Below are 22,630 nucleotides of genomic sequence, written 5' to 3' on the forward strand. Positions count from 1 at the left end.
ATCCAGTTGGTGCTTGTTTTTTTTTGTTGTTTTTTTTGCCTCTGTTGTTTCTGAGTAGCAGGTGCATATTCCTCCTGCCTGGGAACACCATAAATCTGTTAAATTTGCACAGAGCACACCAAAAACAACAAAATATGTCACAGTTCTCCCTATTCTTCGTGCCATGTTTGTGCAATGACATCACCGGCTGCACACTGATTAATTACTCTCATGGCCCATTCTTAGGCAAGAGGGCATCGTAAGGTCACGACCTTGAGGATGCAGGAAATGGTAGCCATACGCGGGGGGTCATCCTTCTCCTGATTCTTTGGGATGACCACTCCTGCGTCACCTGTCAGTAACTTACTGTCCCCCGTGGCTGACAGGAGACCAGCGAGAGGTCCTGCACCCCCCTCTACGCTTCACCAGACAACAGTTTGGCCCAGGAGAACAATAAAACGGTGTCAGTTTCTGCAGGAAAATAGAGACAAAGTGAAAGAGGAAACAATTCGTCCACAACAGGACACGAGGCCACGGAGGATAACCTGCCTTCAAAGATGCTGGGGTGGCTTATCAGAATAGTTTAGAGGTGGCGCACTTCAAAAGGGCCCAGCGCAGCTCCTGTACCGAGCTGTTTTTCCTGCTATTCTTGTGAGTTGGTTTTGGGTTGCTATAAGTAGCCTGCATCCTGTCCCTCTGTGGTCTCAGGTGGATAGGTTTTGTTTTTGTAGCTGGAGCCAGGCCTTTAATGGCTCTCTGTGCTTCCACTGCTTCTGTTGGCCAGACTGATTGGCTTGTTAGCGATACATATATCATGCTAAGGAGCTGTCAAACTTCTGTGTAGTGTAGTGTAGTGTAGTGTAGTGTAGTGTAGTGTAGTGTAGTGTAGTGTAGTGTAGTGTAGTGTAGTGTAGTGCAGTGTAGTGGGGGCAGGACAGATCATTTTATTATGACATGTTATGTTGGAAGTTAGATGTGCAGTCCCAAACTGTATCTCAAGTGACATAAGTGATGCTTTTCAGTGATGTTCATCAAACATGGTCAGTCCTGACGCTGTTATTGCACAACTAAGCATTTGTTTGTGGTGTGGTTCCATTTGTAAAGCTTCCCATGCAACCATATTGGAAATCAAATGGTCAAGAAAGACACATTTCTGACACTGAAAAAGTGTGAGGAGTGGAGGTTTCCAGTGCTATCAGACCATCTGACATGCAGGTCAGTAAAACTCTAAGTCCCACTATGGTGTAGAACTACCTGTGCTCACAGGTAGCAAATCCTTAATTTGTCGGTTTTGTGGTCATTTGTTTATTTTGCACGTGCATCTGTTAAGTTTTAGTTTGCAAAGACGTGTCAGTGAAACATAATACAGCAGCGACAGCGACTAAAAGTGAAAGGTCGCTAACATTTTGATAAAGTGGATATCTGAGACTTGTGGTTTATTAAAGTCTTCTAATCCTCTTTGTCCTTGTGTGAGAAAGCATCTGTTGGACGCTTGTCCTAAGTGTCACTGTATCCCCCTTTATCCTCTTGAACCTCCTAGATAAATACAGGTCTGCCAGTCTGCAACTTTAGTGGACCCTTCCCCTGTCCGTCTGTCTGCCTCTGGTGTCTCCTCACCCTTTTCAGAGCTGTTTTGTGTCCCTTTTGAAACATCTCGTCCACGCTGATCGGTAGTGGTCCACTGGTTACCTCCACTCCTCCCACTACACTCAGAGGCACACATGGTCCATTGTTAGGGGCACCAGCCTGATTAGCGTGCACTCACCAAAAGGGTTGGTAGGCAAGCCACTTAGTGGAGCAAATGACCTCTGTGGTGTAATTATGTACAGTCTGTGGTAACCTGGTGGTCTAAACGCCTCTGCTCCCCCTGACCCACCTGCACCTTTGTTAGCCACCCAGGGAAGACTGACTAACAAAGTCCATAGCTCCTGTGTCTGTCTTCCCCTTAACCTCCCTTTCCTCTTAATGGCTTTCAACTTTGTCTGGCTTTCCTCTCTACTGCCCTAAACTGTAGGTCAGCCTCCCCATTAATTACAGCTCCTGGTGATTACAGGGTGAGAGGGAAAGTGGCAAAGTTTGCCTAGCGTGTGGCGGGTCCAAACAGGGCTGCCTGAACTGTTTATTTAACCATGTTAGTATCTCAGGTTAAGCGATGTGCCATTGTTTCCTTGTGACCCGTGACTTCATGCTTGAAATTAATCAGGCTAGTCAAAGGGTTCAGATACATTTTGTGTGATAAGGTTAATTTTTTACCTGTCATGACACAGTTATTAGCTAGTTTTTTTAGTCTCTTTTTTTTCCTTGTTGGAGACAAGCAGTGCCTAGCCCAGAAAGCAGGGTGGGGGGGAGCAGCACACCGGTAAAACTCACACATGCTAACGGGTGCAATCACAGTCTCATATCCTGATTGTGCAGTTGCTAGTGTGGACAATGAGGGCGGAGAGAGGGAAATGTGCACGGCAGCTTTCCATTATGAGATAGTGTGTATTACTGTAATCCAGAGGGCCTCCTGCTCACTGTGGCGTGTGCCAGACTCCTGGGTGGGCAATCTCAGAGACAGTGGGGAGGCCCAGCTTATTTCTGGGCACATTTGGCATGGCCTACATGGCTGTTACAAGAACTAGAAGTGGAACAGAAGTCATAAAAAGACGTTTTGATATATTGGGGGAAACTTTTTTAAGTGCTAGAGGTGGAAGGTGTGCTTTATCTGTTTTTTTTTTTTTGCTTTAGATTCTGTGGTAAAAGTGGAAAATGAGATGGTTGTTTTACGTGTTCAGAAAAATATGTTCTCTCAAGCGCAAATTATGGTCTGTCTTTAAAACATATGCAATCATCGAAATAAGAATTGCATGTTGTTCAGCAAATTGAGGCTTGCTTGTCAAATCTAAGTTTTATGTTACATTTTTGTTTGTACGAATTGAAATGAAGGTAGAAACTGTAGGGGCAAGACTGACGGAGACTTTGATACGGCGTAGCTGGTCTTTAAGTTCCTGTCACTCACTTTCTTGTGGTTCAGTTGTGGTAGAATTGTCAGAAATGGCCTCAGGAAGCTCTGAAAAGCCTGTCAATGTTTTATAAGCTTATATCTGTGTTGATGCCACCAGGCTGGCACTGGAGCACTGCTCTTAACTGAGATAGTAAGAAGCGGCTGGTGTCCTACTGGAAATGTGTCTCATGCCCGTTAAGGAGTCTGGAACATTGGCACAAAGGCTTTTGAGGGTTGAGTTTGCAATAAAATACTCAGAGGACATAAGATGCATGTGAAAAAAGTACAATTGCAATTCAAATAATTGCATATCCACACAACAAAACTGCTTTGAATTATCTCTGGTGTTGAAGAGATGATAAAAATATATTTATTTGCATTATGTTAGGTCTAATGCATTATTTTCTCAAAGGGAAATTAATCATAATGAGTATAAATGTCCATTTATCTGTAGTTGTTTGCAAATGCGGAGAACCTCTGGGGCAAATTAGATATTTTGGTAACTCTTGAAATGCAGCAAATAGACATTACAAAGAAGAACAGCCTTTAATGTTAATGCGCTGCCACTTTTTATTTTGCAAACATAAAAAAATCCTTGTGCCACGTGTATCCTTGTAATTGTAAAGTAAAAGAACTTCTTTAACTTGTTAGGAATGACGTGATGTGATTAATGAAATCAGCATAATTACAGATTTACAAAAATAATGTTTGTAAAAGCTTCAGCTGAAATGCGCCATTATGATGGATTTTTGCCTAAATATGACATGTGGGTTTGTATTAAGGCCTATATAGACTCTCTGTTATACACTGAGGGTGTGAATCTCACATCACTGGGCCGCCTGGTTGCCATAGTTACTGAAGCAACAATGATGATCGTCCCAAGGTCATAACCTTGCGTGACCTGAGTTCAGGGGAGGTTGTCTGAGGTTTCCTGAGAATAATAGGTGGGAAATCTCCACTTCCCAGACCTCCCAGTAACCCTACAAAGTAGAAGATTTACGAGGCCCAGTGAGGACTCCCCTGATTGGCTTTATGGCTGGAGCTTCCAGTCAGTGCTCTACTAATGTCATCAGGATGTCTTCACATGTAAACAGTGGCTGTAAAGACACTGCTTTGCTACAGATGTGAGGCAACACTGGTGGAGAAAGAGTTAATTAGTGTGGAAACGGAATAAGTAGCAGGATACCGATCACTGTCAGTGCTGTGTGCAGCTCTGTGTACATTCATTATGTAGTGATGCTCCTCTAAACTTGTAAAATAAAAGATACTATACTCGCTTGGATGAACAGCTGACTTTCACGCTAATAGACACATACACACTCAGAGCCATGCACTGGCACTAGTGGAGACATGCATGGGTCACCTGGCAGGTCGTGCCCACCCACTGGTCAGCCCTGCTGTAAGACTGCATTGATTATGTGTTTGTCTGCAAGCATGCAGTCAAGCATGTGCATTTTAGCATTTGGAACACGTGGACACATGTTTTAAAAAGCTGTGTGCGGCATTGCAAATGTGTTTCTGTGCACTGGCAAGTCCACGGACCGAAGTCATCACGCTGACATTTTCAGAGTGTTTGACAGGAACCAAGGTAGCTCTTGTTTTTGCTGTTAGCTTTAGCATCAGATTTTCCCTCATCCGTATCAGGATCTTTATCAGCCCTGGCACTCTTTAAATGAATTAGTCAAGACAAAGGCCAATCAGTGCATTTTATATATCAAAAGCTGCACTGCATCACAGTAAGTGACTGCAATCAGCTGACAGCCAGGTGACCCCTGACATGCACATATGCTCCGTAGTGAAAGAAAATCATTGGCAGACTTTTATGAACCAAAAATGTCATAGAAAGAAGACAAAAAAAACCCCAGATATATAAATATGAATAGTCTCACCATGCTGGGAATACAAATGAAGAACATGTCTGTTAAAAAGTTGCAACATGGACTGCAACATTTTGCTTTGCCTTGTTTTGCATACATTTTAGCTTATTGTTGTTTTGCTTTTGCATGAAAAAAAGAAATTTGGCAAAAAGTTACCCCACAAAATGAAATTTGCTATTTACTGCACTGTGTTATCCGTGAGCGTCCCAAAGCCCACAGTGGACTGAAGGAACTGCCACTACCTCTCCACAGAGGGAATGAAGAAAAAAAAAGAAGCACAGAGATGCCCAGGATAAATAGTGTGTTAGCCAGAGTTGTAGCAAATGTAATTGAATGTTCTGTGTATTTTGATGACCCCCTTTCAGATCTCGGCTCATGTGCATCTTATCTCATTTGTTTTTCAGCAGTGAAAGAGCATTATGCAGGCCACAAGTGACCCATAAGTGCTTTAAATGAATACAGTGTGCTAATAGCTGTGAGAAGACACCCTGGGAGCAACCATGAAATATGTGCAAGGACCCGTGACCACTGAGATAATAGCCCCTGCCCAGACCGTGGATTCTCCGTCCACTCTGTCCTCCACTCCACTCCTACCCAGGTTTGGAGTGGCTCATGTCCAGGACAGATGGTAAGTTGAGGCCCTTGTATCTCATGGCAGAGCAGGGGGTAGGACAAAGCCTCATGGGTGATAGAAGGATGAACCAAATTTGCTCCCCAGCCAGTTTAATAGCAGTGTTCTTATGAGCATTCACCGGTGGAACAAATAATGTCTGTGCATTTGCACAAATGCGTCACTTCTATATACTGAAATAAAGTGCATCTGCTCACAGTGTGATAGTTTTTCTATTTTGCTAGTAGCACAAGTTCCATCTTGATCATACAGGTTTACAGTCACTAAATACTAGCTGTGGTAGGCAAGTGCTGGCTATTTCCTTGCAGGGAGTTCTGTGTGTAGGAGCTCTTTTTGCGTTCATGTGTCGAACCACATCCAGGGCAGAAAGAAGAGAAGATGGGGGCAGCTCTAATTAAAGCCAAAGGAAGAGTGTCATCTGCTGTGAACTCGCAACTAGGGGCCACAGCAAATCAATGGCCAGCCAGCACTGTCATCACCATCAACAGCTCCCGATCAAAGCAATTGGAGGGGAACAAAAAGGAATGAGAAAGACTCTACCAGGAAGCTCCTACCACCTGTGCAGAGCAAGAGAGAGCCGTGGAGATGGAGAGAAACACAGAGAGAAACCAGAAACAGACGGAGAGAGCAAGATTGTGACGCCACGGCTCGAGCTATTGAGAAACGCTGGAGATTTATCGTTTCTTAGTTTAGGCCGAGCAATTTTGTCATCATCGCCGAGGACATCTATTTTGATAAACAAAGGTTGCAATTGTATGAACATTGGCTGTGAACAGAGTGATCTAATGACCTTTTAAAAAAATATGGATTTTTTTGAGAGCATATCAAACTGCTCCGTACAGTGAGTGCCGATGGTGAATGTTCCTGGCAGTATAAAAAGTGTTCCTAGAGCAGATTTAGACTATTGAACCCTGTAAGTGGTATCAGTGCTCTCCTGTCTATGTGAACCATGCCTCTCGGCCAGCAAGCCAAGGGAGCGCTGGATCGGGTTCTTACGCAAACACAAGCGCATAAACGGCATGTTCTCATGGCATTTGCATTCCAAATGTTTTTCAAGACGAATGTGAATGCGACTATTTTTGTCTCATAACCCGCGTTCTCAGATAACTCCCTTTGAATAAATGAATTCTGACAAGGGGAATCTGCATACAAAAACACAGCAGGTTTGGAGGCAGCGGCTGGTCCACTGGTGAGGGCCTCTGAAGCTCTCTCTGAATCTCTTCATTCATTGCCTGCTCCTTCTGGACTTACGGTTCTTTAAATGGCCGCCTGTGTTTATTCCCTGTTCACGCTGGAGGTTAGCGAGGCAGGCACACATTAAAGCCTCTGTGCTGGTGGTTGGCACCTGCACATCATCCTTTTACCTGCTGAATCTCACACAGAAACTTTGGACGTTTCTTGAATTTTGAAGAGGTTCTGAAAAGGGGAGCAGGACAAAAAAATGAGGGAAAAGTAGCAAATTTTTTCAAATTTACAGCTTTCACAAGATTCAACGTGATCGAACCACTGATTTTGTAGTTTGAAACTTTCTGATAGCTTGGAAGCAAGACTTTGTATTACAATTTTCCTATATGCAACTAAATCAGCAACTTGCACATGCATCTGTAGTGGTTATGACTATAATTAATAATTTAATAGTTATAAAACACAAGAATAAATATTTCTAAAACAAAACATATTAGAGAAGCACTAAATGTCTTAGGTTTCATAATTTAAATTCTCAACATATTTCTGCATTCATTTCTTGCACAGTGTGAGTAAGAACATTAAAGAGTATTAAACTAAATCATTTCCATCATCATTATTTAGAGTCTTTTCTATTATCTAATGGAGATAGATCTGCTAGAAATTCAAAAATATGAGAGAAGTGCTCCTTAATTTATCATTAAACAATTTAGTATTACTTTAGGTAGTTTTTTTTCTTTCTTCAGAAAAAAAAATCAAAACACCATGCTCAGCATTAACATGTTTATTTCATTTAAACATAAATTATTTCTCAAGCTCTATAACTGAAGTGGACTAAGCCATGTGTATCTTTAAAAAAGAGGAAAATCTCACAAGTCCCAAAGACACCACAATCGGAATTTCCAGAGCTTTTTAGGGTGCTTCCAGCAGCACGCCTAGTTCTAAATTTCCATGGTATGATGTGTGTTATCATTTTTTGTGAATGTTTTCAAGTTACTCTTACTCTAAATTCCTTTCCAACAGTATTTTATGGCCTGCTCTTTTTGCTAATTCCTTTAAACCACAATGGATTGCAAACACAAAATGACAGTTATATAAATGTTGCTGTCAGTCATCAAAAATGTTAATTAAACCACTGAAATGCCAAGTACTATTTCATGTTTGGCTTCCCACGATGAAAATACAACCTCGCAAGTTCCATTTGAAGGCTGCATCATATATTACATTGATGCTCACGGGAGAAAATTGAGCAGGATCGTAATTATACATATTAAACTTACCTGTTCAAAGGTGCTCATGAGCAAAGCACCGACTGTGTCAATAATTACAGGGTTGCTGTAATGTAATTGAAACTGAGCGTCGTCTTTTTGAATCATAAAGCGCTCTACATATATGAACAAGACCCTGGCACACGCTTTGTAATGCAAATTGAATGCCAAGTCCAGATTATTATATAATGAAAGTGGCTCCATATACAGCAATTTATTAGCTCTTGCAATATGTTTGTTTCATTCTGCAAAAACCTTACATTAGGTGCTGCTATTGGCACTCTACTCGCCATCCCATGTGGTGCTGGTGGGCACATAGAGCAGACTTTCAAAGCGGTGCCATCTCCATATGTTCACTGCGATAATCTTTTATCTGCCATCCCTGACTCTGGTTCACTCCCTTCCTCGCCTGTGGCAACAATTTTATTTCTGCATCAATTAGCACAGTGATTAATACAACAAGCAAACAGTTTAGAGGTAATGGCACACAATTAACATCTTTCCCCATCATAAAGGGGTATGCGAAACACTCACACCGCCACGTTCTCTGCCTGGAATAGAGATGTGTTTCGTCTCCTAATTCATATGCTATGGGATCGGAATTGGAGTGAGGCTGGCTTTGTGCTATGCCATCACCACATTAATCTAATTAGAAATAGCTGAAAATGAGTCTTGCAAATCAGGATTGGGCGTGACACCCCTACCCCGACACACACACACACACACACACACACACACACACACACACACACACACACACACACACGCTTACATTGTCCCCTAAATGGGAGAGTGAATGCTTTTCAATGCACCGCCGCCATGCAAGTGCCAACCCACTCTTCAAATGCCAGTGTAGCTGCTGAAAAGGCGCCATTCACTCGCTTTTGTATCCAAACTTGTTACTGACTTACTTTTACTAGCAGCCCCCGTTTCTCCTCTCCTTTCCTGTTTTCTAATTACAAACCCAGTGGCACTGGGAGGGTGTGCATGGGTAAATAGAGCTGTAGGGGCCTGTCATGTGTGTAGTAGTGGAGAGAGGTCCTCGCAGCGCTGAGGGATGAGATGATTTGTTGTGATTGACAGCTACCTTGAGACTGGCCTGATGGAGTTGTCAAAGCTGTATGCTAACAGACTGTTTCCTTACCACTGCAGATGTACTCTGCTCCGCTGTACTGCACACACACACACACACACACACACACACACACACACACATGCACGTAACACGCACAGTATTTTCTAGCATTAGGCACATCATGGGAACTCAAATATTTATTAGGACTATGGTTGTAAAACGCAATACGAGACGAGGCTGTCAAATTTCAAATCGAATTTTGCTTTTGGGGTTATTCTAGTATAAACAAGCATTTTGTACTGACAACTTCACACTGCCACCTCTTCCATATCACAGCCTTGTTTTTTCTGCAAAGCCAAGACAGAGCTGTATTTGAGGGTGCCGTCTTGGGCTAACACCGGGTGTGTGAATACAATGGCAATCCTACATCTGGGAACTCAGTGGGAAAACTATCCCATTTCTCACTTGTGCTGTTAGAAGAGGGTGTTCATTTTTACAAGGTGGATAGTGTTACTACAAAATGAAGTTGTGCAAAATTCCCTGTGAAAATCCGGTTATGAGCATTAGCAATGATTTTGACTGGTACTATTCATCACCACGGGTCCACTGAGAGTCAGCGGAGCAAGTTTGTTTATGGTGGGCTGAATCCCTTCCCACCCTTAGTCAATGTAAGCGGAGAGGTAGAAAATTGTACAAAAGAAATGCGAACCTCTATGCTGTTACGTACAAAAATTTAATGTGATGCTGACTTCTTTTTTTTTCTGTGAATGAACACGAGTTTATGTATATATAATAGACATATAATCTAGCTTAGGGGGAAAATGGTTTCTCTGTCATGTTGTTGAGACATGCTGTGCATTCATTGTGATTCAGAATGAGAAAGTTTGTCAGTAGCTTCATGGAATGGCAGCAAAGGGAAAGGTGTGTCACTGCTCGGAGGCTCTTTTACTGTAATAGAGGCTCAGTTTTAGCGGCGTATAGAATGACCAACCTCACTCTGCACTTGGTCACCGGATTTCTCCTCTGGCCCCAAGTCTTTTTTTTCCCTTCTCTTTTCTCTCTCTCTTTTTTCCCCTCATGACTCGTTCTCCTTTGCAGTTATTCATCTCGGGAACAAAAGCTAAGTGTTTAGCTGTGAGCCAGATCAAGGGCCTGCTTCTTCCTCCCAGGAAAAGGTGGAATAACAAACATGGCCGACACTGAAATCAGCCATACCTTCTGTTGGCTCCAGACTCCCACATCTGTGCCGCACCTCTCTCTGTCTCCCACACAGCTGCTGCTGAGGCTGGGGAGGCTTCAGCCCAGTGCCTCCAGGCTCCCATTGCCTGGGAGTCCCCAGAGATGCAGCTGACTGGCACCCAGACTGCCAACAAGATGATGGATCCTACCAGGAGAATCAGACGTGACAGGGGGAGGTGAGGCTGCAGGAGCACTGAACCTGAGGACGAGGGGCAGATGCGGTCAGCTGCCTCAGCGTTGTGTATCTGTGTGTGTGCATGTACGCAGGTTTGTGTGTTTACATGCAGATATGTTAATGTCTGCGTGGATGCACGTCTTTGAATGTCCATGTCTGTGGGTGGTTATTTTGGCACATGCAGTCAAGTCTTGTTTTTTTTCTTTCTTTTTTTTTTTTTTTTTTTTTAGTTTTTCACTCCAGTCACATTCTCCATCTGGACCCAAACTATTTCATTAGCTGTATGATGTTTCATTTTACTTTGAAAGCTGACAAAATATCAGCAGTGTTTGACTCTTCATGTTTGTGATGGCTGCTACTGGACGTTCCCAAAACTGTGACAGATGCCAACTGACAAACATTGAGGTTGAGCATACAGAATCAAGCAGAAAAGAAATGAGATAAATGAAGGCAAGGGAAAGAAATGTAATTCTTAGATATTTTGATATGCTTAATCTCTCACACAACCTGTCAAACTGGTAACCACATGTGAGTCCATTATGTCTGTAATCTGTAAATCTGAATTATTAAATAACAAAAAGAAGAAAGAAAAAAATGTAGTGAAACCTTTTACTGGGCTCAGCATATTGTTTTGTCATTTCTGGCATGACCAGCTTGATCTTGTGATACCAGCTGGATGAAAGCTTCATTCTTGCCCCGCGGCATCCTGCTGTGCCATTGCCTCAACCAGACACTGTGATGGTAAGTGACTGCTGTAATTGTTCTGCTTGTAGCTCTTACTCTTCAGCCATCCAACTGGCTCCGACCTCCTGGTCGTGCCACATTGCCCTCATGGGCCATCTTGGCACAGCCCCACAGCCCCCCAGCACAGAGATTTAATACGACGTAGCAGCTTCATGCAGTTTGATGGGGATTTTTTTTTTCAGATGAATCTCCATTGACAATTACAGAATTCTCATCCTGGTATCAATTTTATCAGGATGCACCGGAAAAAAAATATCAATAACATAACCAGGGAACCATGTAGATTAACATATTTTAAATATAGATTTTTTTAATTTCTATTTTATTTTTGCTGTAGAGAATGTCCCATAAATTGTTCCAATGTATGCTATTGGTGGTAGAAGGTACACAGTAGATTTTTTTTTTTTAAAAACCTGTGCAGAAAGAACCAAGGCTAAACGGTTAGATAGGAAATAATTTTGGAAAATATGCATGTTTTGCATGTTCAGTTAGAATAAAACGACCACATCGGCGTGTAAGTGTTAACTTAGTAGCCGGCGTATTTTCTCCATCGTCATCTCTGAGAGATTATGCATGCACTCAAATACTCTCATTGCCTCATGTAGCCTCGCTGACTATGCCAGCACCAACGCCCCAGCCCACCCCACCCCACACACACACACACACACACACACACACACACACACACGCACACACACACACACACGCCACACATGCACACATGCACACACACAAGAAAGCAGACAGAGGAGAGGCGAGAAAAACACGTGGGGAGGGTTGCTTACTGTACTGTACATCAAATATTAAATTGTTTACCATGGCAAATAGACTCATCTCAGCCCAATCTGTTTGAAGTGACAGTCAGTGCTGTGAGTAGCGGCTAAAGTGGATCAGCCCTTGTCGTATAGTGAGGACCTACTACTGTACCTGAGAGACTCATTTACCATTCACTCAGTTGTGTCTCTTTTTCACTCACTCTTGTTGGAAAGGCACCCGCTCTGCATTAGTCAGGACTGACTCTGATTTCTTTGCTTTTGAGTGTTAATTTTGGAACCCTGTAGTGGTCTCTGCTTATGTAACAAACGTCATACAGTGCAGAGAAGGAGAAGAAGGAGGAGGAGGAGAGGAAGCGCAAAAGAAAAACCGAGAGGAATAGTGAATAATAGTAAACTCTTCTTCGGAGCTAAAGACGTTTGAAAAAAAAAAGCTGCAACCACCACCTATCATAATCAATCCTCTTTTAATAACAGGCTGTCGATATAGACGAAAAACACAAACAAAATGTGCACGAAGGCATACATGTGCAGCATACGCTCACAAGCAGCCGTGGGGATTTGTGTCTCTGGCTTTTATCTTGCCTAACCACCAGTAGTCAAGTCAGGCAGTGAATAATTCATTATATTTACCTGCTCCTCTCTTCAAGACTTAAAATGTTTGTATTGCAGTGCAAGTAAATGAATAAATAAATAAATGAAGCACTAGGTGAACATACGAATGCATAAAAAAGTAAAGCAGGCAGGGAGGCAGGCCTGTGTCTCAGCCAGAGGTATGTTGCCATCTTCTGGTTTTGGAGTCAAACTTCAGGGGAAGCAACAATTTTTCCCTGGAACCCTTCAGTGCTCCATCTTTCAGGTTTGTGGCTTAAATCTAAAAGAAATGTGTGTCTCTGGATTTCACATAAAAATGCAGTTACAGTCTAGTCACCAACACTTCTTAGGCTCTGCTAGGGTTTACTTTCACCGTGTCCAAGTTCTATCCAGACTTTGTCTAAATGTACAGTTTAACAAGAAACCATAAATGATATGGATAAAAATGATGCCAATCTTTTTGCAATATACATCTAGGACAGGATGCCCTGTTTGATGTGTTGTTGCCAGAATTTGGACGCCTTTCTTGTTCATCTAATTTGCATGTATGATTATCCACATATGCCCTCCTGTTCCACTACTGGTCCGAATATGATCTGTGCTGTGGCAAGGTGTTAATTGGCTTGGCCCTGCGGTGTGTACGTGCATCGCCGTGTGTCTGTGTGCGTGTCTGCACCTCGGCACAAATGTTTGTGTATGTATATGTCAGCGTGTTGACAGCGTGAGCAGTGTCGGAGTGTCTCTCCACGGCCCGGCACATGTGGCTCTCCTCCAGTCTGAGTGGCTCTTTCCTCTGTTCCTAACATGCGCTCTGTGGCTCCCCAGCCCTGTCCAGCCCTGCTCGGCTCTGAGAGGCCTCACCGAGGAGCCGGCCCTTCACTGAGTTACACTCTGAAACAACAGAGCTGTGCACTAATTTAATATCTTTATCTGTTTACTTAAAGTAGAGTCATATCATCAGGTTATGATTATATGCTAAAAACATCCAAACCAAGGAAAGTAAACACTAACAAGTAAACAGTTATGATTACTACATCAATTGTATTAATTTACAGGTGATTTTCCTCTAATTGGTCATATATCAGAATAGTATTCAAGTTAATGTCTCAACTCTCCCTCCAGTGTATTTGCAGATACTTTAAGTAAGAAAACATTTGTCTTGTCTCAGTTGAATCTAGCAAAGTATTCATCTTTGCAGAGTTCAACAGAAAATTCTGGGAATCATCTTGTTTCCCAGACTTTCTCAGCCAAGTCTTGTCTTGGTATTTGTGTTCGTTCTATTGTTCCCTACAAGAACGTCTCATGGGATTAACTGTGTGCCTTCCTTTATGGCGTCCGGCAACTTCACCAGCTCCGTTTCATCATGTAGCTGTGCAGTGACCAGGCCCAGCACCTCGGGGTTACCTACAGACGCTACATAGAAGTGTGTCTGCGTGCTCTGCGTGCTTACATGAGACACACTGGTTTCTTCTGTGTCCAAAGCGTTTGTGTGACTTTACTTGTGTTGCTTTTTGCTGTTCATTGTGTGGAGTCTGTGGTGGGGTCGGCGTGGGGTGCTGAATAAGCGGGATGCCACGCTGAGTGGGCACATGCCCCAGAAAGTGCCAGAGGACAATCAACACTACCGCCAAACACACTACACTAGACACACACACACACACACACACACTACACTAGACACACACACACACACACACACACACACACACACACACACACACACACACACACACACACACACAATCTATTGCCCTCCCTGTCTCTCTTTTTTTTCTCCTGTCTTTTCCCACTAACCCCTTCTTGCTCCTTTTTGCCTGCGGCAAGACAGCTGTGTCCATCAGGCCGTGATGCCCGTGACACGGGTCACACGCTAAGAACCCACAAAGATCATGGCAGCGGAGCAGCTCTTCTAGCTGTTTGTGCAGGGAGGCGATGTGCAGCAGCTCCCTCATGACCCCCATGCAAACAGAGAAAAATCTGGGACTCTCAGCGTTTAAAAAATAAGGAAATGCACTCACTCTAACACAACCAGTTCTAATTTGTTTTATAGTCCAAATATACAATGTTCAAATTAGATTGTATATATTAATGCATATTTAATACATGATCAAAACTCTATTAGCTGCATAATAGTGATTGTGAATAGAAAAACAAATGCATGATTCACATAGAAACGCCTGTATTTTGACTGACATTCTGCAAAAAAAACATTTAGGATTTATAATGTAGATTACAATTCCAATTAGATAAAGAATTCAGTGAACATAGTGACTGAAAAGAAAAAAAAACATTTATTTTCAGTGTGCAGGCCTCACTTTTATCTTCACTATTAAATGCTTTTTATGGTGCCTGCAACAATAGAGTTACCAGTGGTTTGTACGGTTCTGCAGTAATGAGTGACCATCACAGCCGTCGCTGAATGAGATCCACTATTATTTCATGGCTGACTGGGCAGAGTTTTAGCTGCACGCTCTTTTAAAGGTGCACCAAAGGGTGCTCCAGAGCTCACCTGGTACAGTGTGTGCAGTTTGTCCCTCCACAGTGGCCCAGGCTTGAATCTAGCCAGGGCCCTGTGCTGCATGTCATCCCCTTTTTCTAGCAGCCTTCATAGTCCCTATCTATCTAATAAAAGTTTAAAAAAAACCTGAAAAATAATGTTATTTAAAAAAATGCTGTCAGCTTTACTAACCAGAATAACCAGAGAGTAACATTTTGTGTTACTCATGGAGACGAGAAGAAACTGCAAAAAGGACAGATCACTCACTTACAGGCACATTCAGCTGTATTTCAGTTTTATTTGTGTTTGTTCAACTGTTCTTACATCTTACTGCTGCATGTCACACTGGCGTTAGTAAAATGATCTGATTTAAATGCACATCTCTGGCCAGCAAAACACAGTATTTTATTAGGGAATATTAATAAACATATAAGTGCAGGTTTAGATTTTTAAAAATTAATCAAAAAATATCTAAGAAAAAATACTTTAAACTTGCAAAAATAATTTTCAGTTCTATTATAAATGCATTTAAACAAGTTTTTTTCATGTATAAACTCTAAATCATAAAACTTGTAGTAACAGACACATTAAGCTATAGTAGTGTAAGCGAAAAGCAAAAGTATTATTCATTAAAACAGCAAATAGTTATCTGCATGGAGGGAAAAACTGATTTATATTTAATATATGGTTTGAAATACATTTTCCTACATGTGCTTCAACCTGTAATCACTGATTAATTAGTTACTTTTGATCTCCTGGTGCTCATATAATTTTATTATTTTATGGCTTACGATCCTTAATTTGTCACAGGTTTATTTAAAATTTTACAATCCATGTCACTTTGCATTTGCACATTTTTCTTTCTCAAGTAATGCTTCTGAATTTAGTTTTTTGCTGTCACCCCCTTGCAGACAGTTTTTGCATTAAAATCACAGTAATCCTGTTTTTGGAAATCCATTAGCCCCAGCCATGTGGAGCTGTATTTACAGTAAAAATATTGTCACACATTGCCACAGCTGCTCCAATTCACTTAATGTCGGCCTTTAAGGAGCAGCTAAAAGCTTTGTCCCAACAGCTCCGTGTCTTTGATGTCAGGGAACTGGATATCCCCCCAGATCTGGAACACAGTCCCAGAATAAACACTGTGGTCTGGAGGTTAACTTGCAGAGCACCATATAGCCTGAATGCTGAAATCCATACCTCTTCAATGAAGGTGCCTCTCTCTCTCTCTCTCTCTCTCTCTCTCTCTCTCTCTCTCTCTCTCTCTCTCTCTCTCTCTCTCTCTCTCTCTCTCTCTCTCTCTCTCTCTCTCTCTCTCTCTCTCTCTCTCTCTCTCGTCTCCCCACCTCACCCTTCATTCATTCTCTCTCTCTCTCTCTCGAGCAGCTTTTGTAACTTTGTGCAGAGTGGCAGCATGCGCTCTCTCTCCCTCTATCTTCCCCTCTGCATCTCTCTTTCTCTTATCCTCTTTCTCTGTCCCTTTTCACTTGCAGGGGTCCATTTGAACAGAGAAGCTGTGCTCTTTTTGACCCGTGCTTGTCCATGTTAATTGTATGGGTTTAATTACAAAAACACATTTAGCACGTTGAAAGGGGGTTTAAGTTAAATCCTTCCTCTTCAGACCAAACCTCCAGGATTTGGACGTGGCAGGGCTGTATCAACTATCCAAGTCAGATTAGATGTTGTCTCTTATCTTACCACAGCCTGTCTTTGGAGCTGCCTTTTATTCAGCTGTCTGTCTGAGGCTTTCTGCAGGCTGCTTAGATGCTCTTAGCACGACAGCTTGATTTGTATGAGGAGTCTACTCACTGCTTCCTTCAAGAAAGAGTCCTTTTTATCTGCTGTTTAAAAATTAAATCAACTGTAAAAACAAACCTAGAAAAGTGTTGTAAATTTTAGGACACTATTTTATTTTGAAAAATGCACAAACATGATACATTTGGAAAAAGTTATTCTAGGATTTTAATTTGACCCAACTTGAAAAAATACTATTCTGTGCATTTGCTTGTATGATCTCAGGTTTATGCACACATGGCAGTTTTTGTTGTGTGAAACTTTACATTTTCTGGAAGAATTAAGCATTTAAAATGAAATACAGTAACGGAAATAGAATCACAAACACTCAAATGCACAAACAAATTTTAACGTAGAATTTGAAGCTTGCATGAAGTTAGATTTTTTTAAAATGGGCCCCACAGTTTAGAAATGGCTTTAGAATAACATAATTCTGCAGTACAGACATGTCCAGACTTAATTCAGCTGATTCCTGTCCATTGTGAAGCAGCCAGTGAAGCTCTGTTTAATCAGAAGGATTTGTCATGTGATTGACGGACTGTTGACAGCAGTATTGGGGCAGTATTTAGCAAGGTCTCAGGACCCCCGTGGCTAAAGTGAATTTTATGGAGACACTGGTGGGTCGCTGGCATAACAACAAGTCAGGCCGTTTTTAAAGCTGATGCAAATGAAGGTATTTCATGTTGACATCTCACCGTCTGGGGTGTGATAGTTGATCACTTTGTGCATGGTGGGAAAACAAAAGTGCATGCAAGACCAGCTCCAAAGCGTAGTGTGTGTGTGTGTGTGTGTGTGTGTGTGTGTGTGTGTGTGTGTGTGTGTGTGTGTGTGTGTGTGTGTGTGAGCAGAGTAGAGTACATTAACAGACCTGATTTACAATGTATGGACTTTGCGGAGTGGAACATTTGGAGTTATGAGACAGTTAAGCGCTTGGTTAACAATGCTTGGCCTGAAAACGGGCCGAGTGGCTAATGGTCGAACTGTTTGCGTCTCATTATGAGTTATTACAGAGGGGATTTTAAAATCAACAGTGAAAACTACCTAAAAAAAAATTACAAAAATAAATTGTAAAGGCAAATTGGTGAGGTGTAATATTAATAATTTATTATTCTATTCATCCCTTTTGTTCTAAACATTTTCCTGTGGCAATAATAACACATTAATTTGGTTGTTAAAATATCCCTAATCTCTGTTAATACATATATTATTCATTTATTTGTTTTGAACTTTTTCTATTTTTACTGCTCAGATTTTAATATGCACATTTAATTACGTTTTTGCCCGTCTGAATTTAAATGCATACACATTCTGCATTGCTCCAAATTTTAGATATTTTTAAAACACATTCCATGAAAGGAAAAAAGAAAAAAACTCCCCGAAGAAAAGCAATTATGATTAATACAGAAGCACATAGGATTTCTATAATAAGAATGTAAAATTTAAATTAAGGCTCCCCTGGATTATAATAGTCAACAAAACATCCACTCAAATAATTAAAGGAAATCACAGAGAGGCGTTTGCATTTTCACATGGAAAAAGAAACTCAAAAAATGCTTCTGCAAGTATAATATTTATTTAATTAAGTGTATAAGCAATACAACCTAAATTTGTAGGTTTTTCTTTGTGTTTTTAAGCTGAAGAATCCGTGACAGTGATCACGTTTTACACATAAAAACTGTGCAGCTCATTGACTCACACACTATCAAAAACACACTGTCAAAAACTAAAACAAAATCTCATTTAGCAAGTTTACATGTTCTTTAATGTTTTATCTTTTACCGTCAGCCTTCTCACTGAATGGTGCATATTCTTCTCTTTAAATGCAAAAGAGGAATTTTAGAAAGATTATACATGCTGAATGCTTTCTGATTTTTTTTTTTTTACTGCAGTCCTGAGGTCAAGGTTTTGTGGGCAGCACTGCCTCTAGGTGTAACGTTGAGAACTACAGTCCTGCCAGAATTTGTAATACAATTTTTAAGATTTAAATACATTTTGTGTGAAATAGTTACAATCTCAATATTTTTTTGGAATCAGAAGGGAAACTTACATACTGTCTTTTTTTTGTAACTTAACTAATTTCCATTTGTGTCAATATGTAATAAGACCCTTTCAGCTCATAACTTCTCTCTCACAGTAAAATCAAAACAAAAAAAAAAATATCACAAGAAGCATAAGCCTTGATTCACATAAGTGATTTCAAATTTGTCTCTTTCCAATGAAAGGATAAAAATGACAATGAATGAATTGCAGCTCTGAGGTTTAATTGCTTTTTCATGATCCAGCAATCCTGCAGGAAAATGCAGCGTAAAAAAGCCCAATTAGAGTCTTTTCACTTTGTGCTGGAGACAGCAGGGTTCAGGCTGATTGTCTTTCTCTGCTAGTTGCTCTGCTCCAGAAGGTGATACTGGGTTGGACCCCTGTTACCCTCCGAGCCTTCTGTTAAATTTGGCAGAAAAAACACCGGGGCTCAAGGAAGAACAAAGGCGTGCTGGTTTCACCATAGAACCAGAAAAAGAATCCCTGAAGAATGGATTAATTTGGTCTAATCGAGGAGACCCATTCCATGCTCACTCTAGCAATGAGAGCTATTGGAGCAAGCAGGAAGCTGCTCTCCTCCTTATTAAATTGCCCAAAATGGCTGGAAAGTTCTTTACCGTGCTCCCTCTATACAGCAGATGCTCTGCATTAATTGGTCTATGAAGGCCTGACCTGGGGTTCTGTGCAAGGGCTTTAGGAAGCATATTTATTATTTGCTATAACCTGGCGTACATGATGTGTGCTCACAAGGGTTGTGTTTTATGATATTATACGGCTCTTAATGTTCAGTGTGCTTTGGGGAGCTGGTGTTTGGGAGGTAATGTTTTAACAGCAGGTAAGTCCTAAACACCATTCATCAGAGGCCTGCTCTCTCCCCTCATCCGGCCACAGCCATGACTGATGGGCCTGTCTTTTGTATGAATGTTTAGCACAGTGGAAAGCCATATGCCACTGGCACCAACTCCTGCCCACCACCTCCTACTGTAGCAGCAGTGGAGAGAAGAAGGAGAAGAAGAAAGTCAGAGGAAACGACAGGATGAGAGAGACTGGGTTCAAAAGCAAGAGAGGACGAGAGATAAAGAGGAAAACAGGAATAGAAAAGTGACAATAAATAGAGACAGTAAACAAATGAGGAACCTTCTCAGTTACTTTAACGCTCCCATACAACAGGAGTGCCTGTATGCTGAGCTACATACATTAATGGAGATTTTAATAAGAGAGGTGGTGGTGGGAGGTGGTGCTGGTCCATCTGTCCCAAGCAGCCTCTCTCCCGGTGCTGCTGCCGCCCCCTCGTGAGAGAAGCACAGCTGTTACTGGAAAGCCCTACTGTCCAGAAAGAGGCCCGCACTCCTCCCCTCCATCCTCCGTCCCTCTGTCCCTGCAGCCCTCCACCTCTCTGCCCAAACACCCCTGCAAGAGGATGAAACGAACCAGCAAGCCCAGCCACTGTGCAGTCAGCCTGCGCGTCTGCAATTTCAAACCTCTTTAGATCATTTTTCATGCTCACCAGAAATGAATAATGCACACATTAACTGGTGCCAGTTAATAAATTTCCGTCTCACTGCACTATATTTTTCAATAAGGGTCTAGCTGCTTCGTTTTGTTTTGCAAAACAGCCTCATAGGGCTCCTGCTGCAAATTATCCCAGCCGCCCCCCCTTTATTCATTCACAGCCAGAGAGACTTTCCACGACTTAAGAAATGATAAAATGATCCTAAACTGGCTTACATTTCCACTGTTGCATGCAAATGTCAGTGACTATAATATTGACCATTTTGTTACATCCATGATCACTCGTAGGGCTTTTTTCTCTGCTGAAGATAATACACAGCAACATTTTTCACAAGAGTGCATCCTCAAAATTCAGCCCCCAGGGCACTACTACATTGAAACAGAATCAATCTTGGGGAACTTCCAGGCTTTGTAAGGGAGCCAAATTGGCAGACTATGTCCATTATATCAGTTCAACAAAGCCCTGACTAGCATCTGGCCACACTGGACACTTTATAGCCCATCTCTAACTATTAATCATTGGCCGCGACATTACGGACTCTCAAGAGGGTGGCTGGATGCTCTGTTATGGAGAACGCTGCAGAAAATGCCAGGGCATGTAGACGCGACAGTCCCAATGCCCGCTGACAGTAGCCCTCCTTAAAATGACAGAGTGCATCGGAGCCAGACGGACAGAGTGGTGTCAGGGAAGCGCAGTGACAGGCGAGGGGACCCCTCTGAAAATGCCACCGTGCCCGAGTGGCCTACAGTGTTGTAGTGCACTGGTAGTATCTGTTCTGAGGTCGTGTCATGTAATATGATCTAGATGAAGCGGACAGGGTGGGTCCCTCTCCAGGATGCGGATGGGGTGTCAGACAAGCTGCTCCTCTAATAAGGACTGCCATTCTAATGATCATTCAGTCAGCCTAACCTCTGACCCCTACTGTTATAAGAAACAGAGGGAGGGGCCGGCTGGGGTGGTGGGAAGGACTGTGGGGTTCAAATGCACAGTATTTACATCAATTAGACAGGCAAGATGGAGGTGCCCATCAGAGCCCATTAGGATTGTTGTGGTTTGTGGAGGCGAGTGAGAGGGAGGGACAGTGAGGGCCCTACAGAGGCCCAGCGGACACATCACAGGACTGCCCTTGATCACATCCTGTCACATTGATGAGAACTCTGTCAAAGCCACTTTTACAGATGTACAGTATGTTTGTGACTGCGTGTGTGCGTGTGTGTGTGTGCACTTGAAGCTGCTGTGCCTGCTCACAGTCCTACATACCGCAAAATGCAAGGATGTTACATGTAGTGTCGTATTTACCCCTAAAAAAATGTAGATTTTCTCCAGATATTGTACTCAAAAGTCGCCTCATGCAGTCCCATCATCACAGCTGATCCCATTCCTGCTTCGTTTAATATCTCAGCACATTTCCATGCAGCAGTTTTGATAAGCCCTGTGTTTCTTTATTTTGTTGGGTGGGGGGATTTGCTGTTGGTGCTTATCACATGCAAAATAGCACACCTGCTGTTTCAAAACACCCTCAGTGGGTTCAAATTAGTGCTCCCCTGCTTCCCTTTTTTACTGTTTAATATGTCGCTGCAACAAAAGGATGACAATGTTTGGCTTTTTTTTCGTGGTAATCAAAACAAAATGCCTTGTTGAATTTAATATTACAGATTTTTGAGTGGTTTTGGCTGTGAACAATCAGACATGATTCTCCCTTATTCATTGATTACAATGATCAAAAGTCATCAGTGTGATTAATAGAACACAATAAAGAACCCCTCCTGGGAGCTGATTTCATTATATCGTTGTGATGGAGCATCCAAGCAGGTAAAAGGTGTACAGTGAAAACCTGGAGAACAAGGAGAGGACTTCATAAGGCTGTAGTATCCCATCTTTTATTAATGTCACTCCCTAGGACAGCAGGTTTTTGTCAGTCAGAATGGATAATGAAGATGTTGGCGGGGCCGGTGAATCCATCCCTTTAATACTCACATATTTTATGATAATGAAAGGTATTCAAAGAATGATTATGATAAAAGTGGGCTCCCCCACTGGTGTGCCAGCACAGCTGTGCAGCTAGACAGTCGGCTGCAGGCACTGAATGAAAGGATCACACAGAAAGTAAAGAAAGGAATCATAAGTACATAAAGCGAATAGCTGATGGTTTTGTAGCCAATCGTACATCCGCCGCACTGCATGTTACACTGCATGATGGAAAATAATGTGAGGAAAAGGCTTTCAGTCTTGCTTGTCACTATCCAAACATTTTTGATCTTAT

This window comes from Amphiprion ocellaris, chromosome 11, assembly GCF_022539595.1.
Source record: "Amphiprion ocellaris isolate individual 3 ecotype Okinawa chromosome 11, ASM2253959v1, whole genome shotgun sequence".
In the NCBI taxonomy this organism is placed as follows: Eukaryota; Metazoa; Chordata; class Actinopteri; family Pomacentridae; genus Amphiprion; species Amphiprion ocellaris.